The sequence below is a fragment of the Plutella xylostella genome, chromosome 12, assembly GCF_932276165.1.
Source record: "Plutella xylostella chromosome 12, ilPluXylo3.1, whole genome shotgun sequence".
Classification (NCBI taxonomy): domain Eukaryota; kingdom Metazoa; phylum Arthropoda; class Insecta; order Lepidoptera; family Plutellidae; genus Plutella; species Plutella xylostella.
This window is the reverse complement of record NC_063992.1, coordinates 9,207,547-9,219,879: the sequence shown is the minus strand read 5'-3', so window position 1 is coordinate 9,219,879 and position 12,333 is coordinate 9,207,547. Positions and strand designations below refer to the sequence as shown.

At 37.1% G+C, this 12,333-nt stretch overlaps 1 long non-coding RNA gene across 1 annotated transcript; it reads right to left on the bottom strand.

Moving 5' to 3' along the window:
- Positions 1-4,978: 4,978 nt before the first annotated feature.
- LOC119694018 lies at positions 4,979-5,792 on the bottom strand. Its single transcript, XR_005254721.2, has 2 exons — positions 5,518-5,792; positions 4,979-5,143 (listed from the first exon to the last, which is right to left on the bottom strand). It is a non-coding gene; the product is annotated as an uncharacterized LOC119694018 (long non-coding RNA).
- Between the last annotated feature and the right edge of the window lie 6,541 nt (positions 5,793-12,333).

Sequence of the window (12,333 nt, the reverse complement as noted above, 5' to 3'; positions counted from 1 at the left end):
CTTAAAGAAGAAGACTTCATTTATTTATAATAAAGTACATAAGTAGTTAGTACCTAAGTAACGTTTATTTTCTAGGTTTTTGCCACATTCCATAACTCTAATTATCATATAACTATCATGAAAGTAGGTACAGTCACATAGAGTTTTTGATAATAATCTAATTTCTGTTTTTATTCACTTTTTGATGAAAAACACTATACTCTGTCCATTATATTATTGGTTTTTGACAGTCGAAATCCCATACATATTTGATTACTGCAAAGGAAAACCAACTTTACTTACCAGACATAAGGAAACGTCTAAAATACAATAACACAGTGGAAGCTCTATAGTGCTGGTCTAGACACTGTGGCGGAAGGATTAGCCAGTCAGATAAGGCCTTGGTCTCCTATTTTATGCTATATGCGGCGTCCGACTTTGGCCAGTCGCAGCACTTGGTCCACTCTTTATTGATCATCCTGTATAAGGTACGGTTGAGACATGCACTTCATATACTCACCGCCAATGAAAAAGTTCCACTCACAAATACCGACACCAAACGAGCCCAATTTTTTCATTTTTTTTATTTAAATTTGAAAAAAATATTTGCCTTTTTTTAGTTGGTAATAAAAAAAAACTGTTAAATGTATTCCAATGTTGCAGAAGGCGTCATTAAGCTAAAGCCTTTTCCGTTTAGGAGTAATTTGGTGCTTTTCTCAGTGGAACCTTTTACTTGCCCGTCAGTGTACTAATTGCCATGCAGCAGAGTTTATAGTGTCCCAATGTATACAGGGTGAACAAGGTCTGTTTCTTGCTTGGATCATGCATGTTTCGTCCATGCTCTGAGGCTGAAACTTCATTGATTTTTTTAAATTAAATTTACAAATACTAAATCATAATATTTAACATTATTTCTATCAAATTGAAAACATCTTAGCAATGCTATGTACAATCATACAGGGTGATGTTGTCCTAGTCATACTGACCAACTTTCTTTATGGGGCCAACCCTGAAATCGCGAAAAAAAACAGCTGTTCCATATTAAATGTCAATACCTACCAAAATGTATGCGTCTCCAAAATCACCCTGTATGTTCTACTACTAATAAGACAAACAACATGTACCTATATAAATTAGACTTAGTGTCCAGAATTAATTAGTCTAGTTATAATAATTATAAAGTGTTTATGGTGTGTAATAGTTTGTATGTGAGTTTGTTTTTGGTAGGATCACTAAACTCTTTACATGTACAGGGTTTTAGATTTTTTTCGAAAAGTATTTTTGATTACGATTCGATCAATATTTTGTATAGCAAAGGAGAATGGCCATTTCTCTATGTGACCATTATCCGTCAGAGCAGCCATTGATGAAACATATACTGATGTGTAGCCCATGACTGCAGTATTTCCTGGTGTAACCTTTATTATTATTAGGCATGGTAGAACGAAGATATAGGTGCTGAAAGATCAAGTCTATGTACTGTTGTTAGATGTTTCCCTCATGCAATTTTTTTTAACGTGGTTTAGATATTTTTTTAATATTTTTGATTCATTTAGAATATTTCTATCAATGAATAAAAATAGGTTTGGTTAGTGGCTGCAAAGCGGGTCAGATGTGTCCATTCTCTTTTTCTTGCACCTTCTGTGGGTTAACTGGTAAAAAATCCTTATAGCTATAAGTCCACCCTTTGTACACAATATTTTATATTTGTGAAATAGAAGATTATAGGTGGTAATATAAAATAAATCTATGACCTTCCTTAAGCATTTCAAGCGTATTTAATAAAATATACACTGTATAAAAGATACAGAAGTATTGTTTTTGTTTTTTTAACAACTCAAAATATGATTTTATAAATATTTATAATAATGTGGGATAGTAACACAAAAGAATTGATAAATATAGAGCTAGTGAAAATCTTAAAGCTACCAAAAACATTTATAACGCCGCGCAGTGAGTTATTTTAATGAACATTTCAAGAGCCGTGTGTCCTCACTGCCCTGGCTCGGTTAAACAATACACAATACCAAGAGGGCTAAATATCCACATTGGTAGAATCCACCGAGTACCACAATCGGGTACCTCACAGCCAGATCGGCCTGATGGCTCACCGTCGCCCCGGCCACCGCCACCATGTATCTTGGAGCAGCTAGCACAGTTGAAGAAGAAAGTTCGCGTTTTAAAACATGTGCCCAAAGGTGCAAGACATATGGCAGCAGGAAAACTCGCGGAAGTTATCCAAAGGTGCATGCGGCTGAATGGAGTTGAGGATTGGTTTGAGTTACTTTCTTTCTCATACTCCTGCCTAAAGGTTCCCTCACGTGATAAACAAGACCGTTCGCTTACATCCAAAGTTAAAGCTAATATAATTAGCAGCAGTTTGGAAGAAGATCCTGAAGCTTTTTCAGATAATTTAAATTTTAAACAGAGGTCTCTCTACAAAATCGTAGAAAATAAAGTTTACGACGGAGATCTGGCGGGTGCGGTTCGGATACTTCTGTCTGATTGTTCCATAGCCAACAATAACACTGAAACCCTTAATGCCCTGCAGTCAAAACATCCCCCGCCCTCTCGCGATCTGGTCTACCCGCCCGAACCAAACCTCACTAGCGATCATCTGGTGGTGAAGGGTTCAGATGTTCTGGAAGCGATTATTTCCTTCAAAAACGGTTCTGCTGGTGGGTTAGATGGCCTTCGCCCAGAACATCTGAAAGAACTTACATCAGCTAGCGCTGGAGACAACGGTGCCACCTTGGTTCGCGCTCTCGTCGACCTATCAAATTTTCTATTAAAGGGTTTGGTTAACCGGGAGGTATGCCCTTTCCTATATGGGGCATCTCTTTGCGCCCTGGGGAAGAGGGATGGCGGCATCCGTCCCGTAGCAGTGGGAAGCGTCATCCGCCGTCTGGTATCAAAATTAGGATGCAGAGCTGCCAGAGAAGCCGCGGTCAAAGTTCTGGAACCGCTGCAGCTGGGCTTTGGCATACCTTTAGGCTGCGAAGCGGCGATCCACGCTACCCGTGCTTTTGCCCTTTCAGCAACTGCAGATACCGTTATTGTTAAAGTCGACGTCAAAAACGCATTTAACTGCATAGAGCGTGACATTATACTGGATAAGACAAGAGAACACGTCCCTTCATTATACCCGTACCTACACCAATGTTACGCATACCCTAGCAACCTCTTTTTTGGCGAACACAAAATCAAATCCCAGGTAGGAGTACAGCAAGGAGATCCGTTGGGCCCATTATTATTTAGCCTGGCTATCCAGGATGTAGTGAAATCCCTACGTTCACCCCTAAACGTCTGGTACTTGGATGACGGCTGCATTGGCGGTAGCCCCGACGAAGTCTTAAATGACATTGAGACTTTAAAAACACAATTCAAAAGAATAGGACTGGAATTAAACCCCGAAAAATGTGAGCTGTTTTCACCAGACAACACGAGCGACAATGCCACACAATTTGGCCTTAAGCTGCCAGGTATAAAGTTGCTGGTGAAGACAAATTTTTCTCTATTAGGCTCTCCAATATTTCCCGAGGGGATACCAAACATATTAAATTCAAAAATTTCAACTTTGAAAGGCACTATGCCCCATTTGAAACACCTACCTGCCCATGTAGCCTTCACCATTCTGCGTAGCTGTCTTTCCATCCCAAAATTAACTCACTTCGCAAGAACAGCCCCCGTCTGGTCCCACAGGACACTGGCAGATACATACGACGCTGTTTTAAAAGAGTTGTCAGAGGTCATCCTTAACATAGAAATGTCTCCATCCCAGTGGGACCAGGCGGCGCTCCCCGTGCGTCACGGCGGCCTCGGCATCCGCCGCCTGCAAGACACCGAGCTCCCGGCTTTTTTGGCTTCCTCACACGGAGTGTTGAATCTAGTCACTCGCATTTTAAAAATTAATGGTGACGGATTCAGCATTCCTTTTGTGGGGGAGGCTGAAAGGTTATGGAGATCTCGGTGTCCTGGAAGCGACGTGCCCGAGCAGCCAGGGGCACAACGGATGTGGGACGATGAGCTGTGTAAGTTGGCCCTGGAACAACTCATGGCACAGAGCACAGGGGAGGAACTCGCCCGTCTACGCTCAGCCTCCTGCCCGGAGTCAGGTGCGTGGCTCCACGCGGTGCCTTCGCCCCACTTGGGGACGTTGTTGGATGGCGACACGCTACGAGTAGCCATAGCGCTCCGCTTAGGATGCAACGTCTGCCACCCACATCGTTGCATTTGCGGGGCGGAGGTCAACGGGCAGGGTCGCCACGGGCTACACTGTGTCCGGAGCGCGGGTAGATTTTCCCGGCACCAAGCGCTAAATGACGTAGTAAAAAGAGGCCTAACATCAGCAGGCATCCCCTGTGCTCTCGAACCAAGGGGGTTGTCTCGTACGGACGGGAAGAGACCAGACGGGTTAACGCTGATTCCGTGGGAGAAAGGCCGCTGTCTACTGTGGGACGCTACTTGCGTGTGCACATTTGCACAATCACACTTAGCGGCCACCACAGTGACAGCGGGCGCTGCCGCGGAGTCAGCGGCAAGGGCAAAAACTTTGAAGTACTCAAATCTTTTGCCTTCATTCATCTTTGTCCCTCTGGCCATAGAGACCACCGGCGCATGGGGAAGGCAGGGGAAAGCCTTTGTGAAAGAAATAGGAAGAAGAATGAGGGACAAGGGGCTCGACCCCCGGTCCGGAGCATTCCTCCTACAAAGGCTCTCCCTTGCCGTCCAGAGGGGCAATGCGGCGTGTATTTTAGGCACATGCACCAGTCATACACCGGACCGCCCCCAATAGGTCAGTTTTAGGTTTCAGTTTCATACATAAATATTATTCTAATTCTTAGCGTTTTTTTGTTTATATTTACATACTTAGTTTAATAATTTAGTTAGTTATTAGTGCTTATTTAATTTTATCTAGTTATAAGTTTTGTTTTAAATTGTATTAGTTATATATTCATAATCTTATTAAATAAACTTACCTTTGGAATTTACAGAAGTATTGTTTATATATTTTTTTATATTAAAATAATTTATTCAAATAGCCATGTTTCGTATTACCTATGCATTAGTCCTTCGAAAATGATTTCCATTGCACTTAAGTAGCTGTAATTTGAAATAGAGCATGTAATTTCTTGGGTTCCGGTGACGCAGCAGCGACGCACATCTAAATAACAAGTAATAAAATATTTTATTTTTAAAAACTACACTCACGACTCTCACGAGCAATGAAAGAGTTCCAGTAACAAAAACACAAACATACACCTAAACAGAAAAGACTAGCTTAATGACGCCATCTGAAATATTGAATTAAGTACATTTATTTAACAGCGCATCGGAACATTACCAACAAAAAACGTAAGTACTTAAATGTTTCACCAAATTCTAAATTAAATAATTTTAAATATTAATCTTTGTTGTGAACATTTTGTTAGTGGAACTTTTTTATTGAAAATTACTCAATAGACGACTTTATCACTAAAAGCGATCCATACTAGACATACTGACCTCCCTAATGAGAAAAAACAAAAAAAAACTCACCAGGGCCACCATGGCAATGATTGCTGTATAAATTTTCATGTTTTCAGTACAACTGTGTTCACAGTGATCTGTGCGCTGGCACATCAACACCTTATATACTAGCAGGAAAACATAATGTTAATGTACCATACTGTCCAAATAAATGAGTGGCAGACGTCACAGCGATGTTTATTTCTTACTCGAGGCCACATTCTTGTTTATTCAGGGTGCTGCAAAAAGGGTATACTAAGCCGAAACCAGCATGTGCTACATATTATATATAAGCCCGAAACTGAAATAAATAAACAAACCAATACCTTAAATAACAGTTCGGTCAACTCAATGACCATGTTACCTACGGATTCAAGTGAAGTAGAAGCAATTTTGTTAAACTTAAAAGATGACTGTGCAATTGGTTGGGACAACATCAGTGCTAAAATTTTGAAATTGTGTAAATCTTCTCTGGTACCTGTATTGACTCACATTTTTAATATTTCTATAGATACGGGAATCTTTCCCTTGGTTTTCAAGAGAGCGGTCGTCCATCCAGTCCATAAAGCTGGTGATAGGGACCGTGTCGAGAACTATAGACCAATATCAGTCTTATCTGCCCTCTCTAAAATATTTGAGAAAATAATTAACCCTAGAGTGCTCGCGCTATGAGCATTTTGCCGCCCTCAGCAAATAATGTTTATTATTTTGTTAACTATACACTCCTCAAGGTCCAGCGTCCATGTAGCTGCCCTCTCGGTCTTCTCCTACATGTTATGTAAATTTGGAGAAATTCAGTGCACAGGTTACAGCAGGAAGAGAGAATTGAAGAGAGTGTGTCGCACGCGGCGGCAAAATGCTCACTGCGCGAGCACTCGCGTCAGTGAAATTAAAGTTATTTTTTTTACAATTGTTATGAAATATTGTTAGTTTTTCAGTGTTTTTTGGTAATAATAATGTAAATTAGATTTAGGTATGTGTCTATTTCAGTTTACATTCGATTTACGATATAATTTTGTTAATTTACTAACAAGTTAATTTTACGAAGAATTTACCTGGAAAAATAGCTCTGCCTATAACTACACCACGTATAACAATAGAATCTTACATATGGACAGTACATAAGTGTTTTTTATTGGTCCGGTGGTACAAATCTCCCGTTTTGTACCACCGGACCAACAAAAAACACCCTAAAGAAGAGAGGGTACATGCCTATAACTATGTCCATATAAGAAAAATAGCAGGTCAAAAAAGGGTGCAATACATGAAGAAAGTTAATGTGCAACGAACACTTTGTGTTCATGTTTCAGTACTGTGTTGCTAAAATAAATGCTGTAGATGACGATAACATCTAATTTTTTTAATAATTTTGAGATTTGTTGATTTTGTGTGGCTTAAGACAAATTTATACCTAAAAGATCAAAATTTTTCCCAAAGCATGAACGATAGCTCATATATTGAACAATTATAATATAAAAACTATAAATATTACTTTTTCTAATACCATATGATTCATTTTATTCAAATTATATGCATTTATAAGTTTTCGTAATTATTGAGTGTCCAAAAAATACATTTTAATATGTGCGGCAAAATGCCGTCACGCGAGCACTCGCGTCACAAAAAATGGCGCGACTACTCTAGGGTTAATAAACGCTTACTATCATACTTAGAAAATAACCAATTCCTTTCAAATCACCAATTTGGATTCAGGACAGGTTAGTCAACTGAAGATGCTGTAACTGGCCTAACTAAATATGTAATGGAAAATCTCGAAGACAAAAAGAAATGTATCGGTGTATTCCTGGATCTGGCCAAGGCTTTCGACACGGTCTCTATCCCTAAACTTATCCAGAAATTGGAAATGATGGGCGTAAGGGGCGTCATACTAAAATTATTCAAAGATTATCTTACTAACAGAACACAAAGAATTAAAATTGGCTCATACTGCAGCTCTGATGCTCCAATTACGTTTGGTGTCCCTCAGGGAAGTGTGCTTGGTCCTAGCCTCTTCCTAGTGTATATAAATGATATTTGCAATACTAAATTTGAACATGGAAAAGTCTTTACTTTCGCGGATGATACTGCACTTATATTTTGTGCGAACAGCTGGGAGGAGGCAAAAGCTAATGCAGAAATGGGGCTTGGAACAGTAATCCATCACCTGAATAACAGCCTTCTTACACTAAATGTCCAAAAAACTAAGTTTATCACATTTGCAATGACCTGCAGGACAATACCAAAAGACACCGATATTTCCATTCGTGCCCACAAATGTGACAATATAGACCTATGCAATCCAGTATGTGACTGTGGTGTGCTTGAACGTACTAAAACTATTAAATACTTGGGTGTGCTACTGGATGAACGGCTCTCTTGGAAACCCCATATTAATGCTCTGTGTGGACGAGTAAGACGACTTATACATATAATGAAAAAGCTCCGACCGGTCGCTGATTTTGCTCTTCTGCGTAATACCTACTATGCCCTAGCCCAATCATTGTTACAATACTGTATCACCTCCTGGGGAGGCTCGCCGTTAACCAGTATGCTTCTTCTAGAAAGAGCTCAACGAGCTGTACTGAAAGTCATGCTGTTTAAACCCTACTATTTTGCTACCTCAGAACTTTACTCCCTGTGTGGTGTACTAACAGTGCGACAACTGTTCATAAAAGCAACTGTTCTACGACAACATCTTAACCAACCGTATACACCAAATTTAAGAAAGAGAAGAAAGGACAGAGTATGTACCATTAAAAGTCATAGGACGACATTTATGCAAAGGAGCACTTGTTTCCTAGGACCATACCTATATAATAAGATAAACAAAGAAATTGATCTATTCCCTCTTAATTATTCTAAATGTAAATTCAAACTAAACACCTGGTTACAGAAACTAACTTACAAAGATACAGAAGCCTTGATATCAATACAGCAATAAGCCATCAGCTTAGGCTAGCTAAAGTAGGTTATTGTCATCAAACAAGACTATAGGTATTGTATTATAGGTGTGATTCTCTATTATTATTATATAGGATGTTGCAAAAAGGGTATACAAATCCGGAAAGGTTAGTTAGGTAATAAATAATTTATAAGTACTTAAGTACTTTTATGTATTGTAGGTTATTATATATTTATTTATATATGTATATGCAATAAATATATGTATAGGTGTATATATTTATATATATATTATCATATTTATATTCAATCTCTTTTGCAATAATATTGTAAACTATTATGTTGATTTTTTGTAAGATGCAACTATAATGCTTAATTATTAGTGATACTATAAGTACTGTCATACCTACTGAACTAAAGTTTAAATCATTTTAGAGCCTTACTTTGGAGATTTTTTGTAGTAAATTGTAAACTTCTATCTTTAGTGTCAAATGGAAGGAACTGAAACCTATGATACAGGTTTAACCTAGTTTAGGTTTTCAGTGATCAATTATTGAACTTAGTAGTTACAAAACCAATGTATATTTGTACCTTAGTTGTAATTTTTTTTTTCTTTTGCCAAATAAACGATTTGAATATATTGAATATTGAAATCAGAATTTCAAAATTCGTGAAAAAAAAATTAATTCTCCATAGTAAAAAGTCACGTGACCAACTAAGTTTCTATGGAAATTATATTTTTTTTCACGAATTTTGAAATTCTGTTTTCAGTTTCGGGCACCCTTTTTGCAACACCCTGTTTATTTAAAGTAACTGTACTATAAGTACTTGAAGAAATTTTCAAATTTCAAATTCAGTTTACTTTAATGGTAGAAAACCCTTTACAGACACAACAGCGGTATCGGCCGCATCCAACCGGATTATTATTTTTATCGTTTCACATAAATTATAAAGGTACTTACATACAGTCGAACTATAAAGAACTTGACAGTAAAGAGTGCGCTTTTGCTGACTTTTTATCATTGTTAGTTATTTACTTACTTTTACATACAATTTAAAAATAAAATACCGATTGATAATGGCTTTTTAACTGATTTGTCCTTTAATAAATATATATTTTTAATTTGTGGTGTTCAATAAAGACATATACTATTCTATTCTAGATGGATGGATTTGTATGTTTCTATTTGTTCGTTTTATTTGTTGTGTTTTGTTAGTGTTTTATGGACGTGGTCTGAAATAACATTTTAATTAAATACGGTCTTTAACAATTAGTTAGAATCCCCTTCCGTTTTCAAGACTTTATAGTTTTACTGTACTCCCTCACCGAGAGTAATCACGTGTCACTAGACTGGAGTGACAAAACAGTTCAATAGCTAAAGGTCTTCGCAAATTATAACAACTCACCGGCGACTCGACTCTATGCTAGACCTTGATATTTAAGCCCTGTGTCATATACTGTTCAAGGTTTAATTTCAAAAAAATGATTATAAAGTAGTGTACGAGTGGCCTACGCATCGTACACTAAATGTCTTGAAAAACTAAAGGAGTGTGAGTACAGTTGCTGCCGCGTTGGCGTGCAGTTGTTATAATGTGCTAAGACCCTAAGGGTGAATTCGTCCAAACATCACGTTACACGAGAATAACTATACCGGAATAAAATTTATACGCGAGTAAATATCCAGGATAAGTACATTTGCATTCTACCAAGTTATACCATGATTAAATTGAATGAACGAGGAACGAAACTGTAATGCAACTAAAATAAAAATAGCTGCGTTTCAAAGCATGCAATAGAAATGTCATGCCAACTTAGTTTGAATGGATTATAAAAGTATGAAATTGTTTATGTTTTAATATTTTATTCGCTGTTGTTATTCGGAGACTTTGCCTTTAAACGTACCTTTGTTTATGTTTTGACAGGTGTGTTTATATGTCATTATGACGGTTTTCTAATCAGCTGATGTGCTGCCGCCATTACAAAATTACTCTCAGATAAGCTCGTTACACGGTCAATTTTGGCGGTATAACATTTTATTCTTGGGATAAGCTACTTATCTTGGTTTCAGGTTTGGTAGAATGCAAAATCTGCTTACTCGCGAGTAACTAGTACTTTACTCGTGAGTAAAAAGTTACTCGACGTTGGTCGAATCCGCCCTTAAACGTCCAATAACGTTTTTATTAATAAGGGGGTCAGTCAGAAACAAAGGAATTCCACTAAGGACACTCTAAGGGCAGAAATTTCAATAATTACCTATCTGTCATCCTGTCATCAGACTCATCAGATAAAAAATATTCAAGGAATAATTTTGATGATCTCACATAACTTTTTCCCTCTGATAACTTTTATGTATTTATGGAAAAATAACTGGTTTACCGGACAAAAAACCCATAAATTATTGAGGTCACTCTGCATGTATGCTTGGTTTACTAACAAAATAATCCATTTATTACACGCTCAAACATCAACAAAAGTTTCCACGTAAAAAAAATACAACATGATATTTATTTATAATATTATTTTATTAAGATAAAATATAAATTAAATCTTTCAATAAATCTAGTGTCTATACTCTGCTCTGGCTATTAATTACCTCGTCAAAACTGTTTGTTTTACTTCCAACTTTGACACTTATTACGAATTTCTATAATCTACCATATACCTACGCATACAGCTGATGTTGTAATTTATACCCATGGAAGTAATAAGTACTTAGTACTTAGTACTTATTATTTCCATGTTTATACCTAAAATAGGTAAGTACATATACTAAATAACTTGAAGTACACACAATTAGGTACGTACATAGACTTGTTCAATTAGTATAGATCTAGCTACCCATTCGATACGAATCAATTTACCGCATGTCAAAAGTAAAAAAAACAGTTAATTTTAACCATTAGTTCTATTACTTCTATGATTTCAACAAACTGGCTCATTATAAGTAGGTATCTTAGTTGTAATTGTAACACCAATCTATTGCAGAAATATGTTTAACTATCTGTTCCCGCGAACTTCGCTTCCTCTTAAAAAGTTATCCCGTGGGAATTCTTCGATAAAAAGTAGCCTATGTGTTAATCCAGGGTGTCAGCTAACTCCATACCAAATTTCATTAATAGGTTCAGCCGTTTTGACTTGAAGAAGTAACAAACATACACACATACTCATATTAGTAGGATATTTTTGCTACGGCGCGGCGTAGTTCACTGCGTTATTATAACGTCGGTGTCGTAGTAAGCCTTTGCTACGAGGCGGCGTAGCAAATAAAATTGCCAGTAGGAAAAATGCCGGATGCTGTCAAAGACCCCAACCTTGTTTCAAAATACTTATCACTGTTGAATGTGTTTAAGTACTTACATAACTAAAAACTATAGTGTTTAGCACTAACAATAAAAATAACTTCAGTTTTCTTGTACAAAATTAAAATTAACCGTTAAATTAAAAAAACTTAAAATATAACAATAAGTATAGCAATCACAATCAATCCTAAAGCTAAATGATTTTTTTTTTTATCTTATTCATTTATGAACGTTCTTAACTATTTCGTACTTGATTATTATTACACAAACTGTCCCAGTTTTAAGTTATTTTAGATATCAGTGTAAAGTTATTTAATTTACAAAGATCAATCAGTATGTTTGTATTTGTGTGGTGTTTTTAGTAAAACACTAAATGCCATATAAACGATTGTTATGATTTTTTTTCATCACGACCCGTCACGTCCCCACTGCTGGCGCACGAGTCTCCTTCCAATGAAGGATTGTTTTCAGGTCTAGTTTACCACGCTAGCCTAGTCCGGTTAGGTGGACATTTTTTTATTATTTTCAGCCTGGCTGCAGAATTTTTTGATCAAACAATAATGTCATGACTTTATAGGAATGATCAGCCGGTGTAATCTATATTTTTGGGTGAAAATTTGCGACCAACCAACGAGAGCTTTAAAA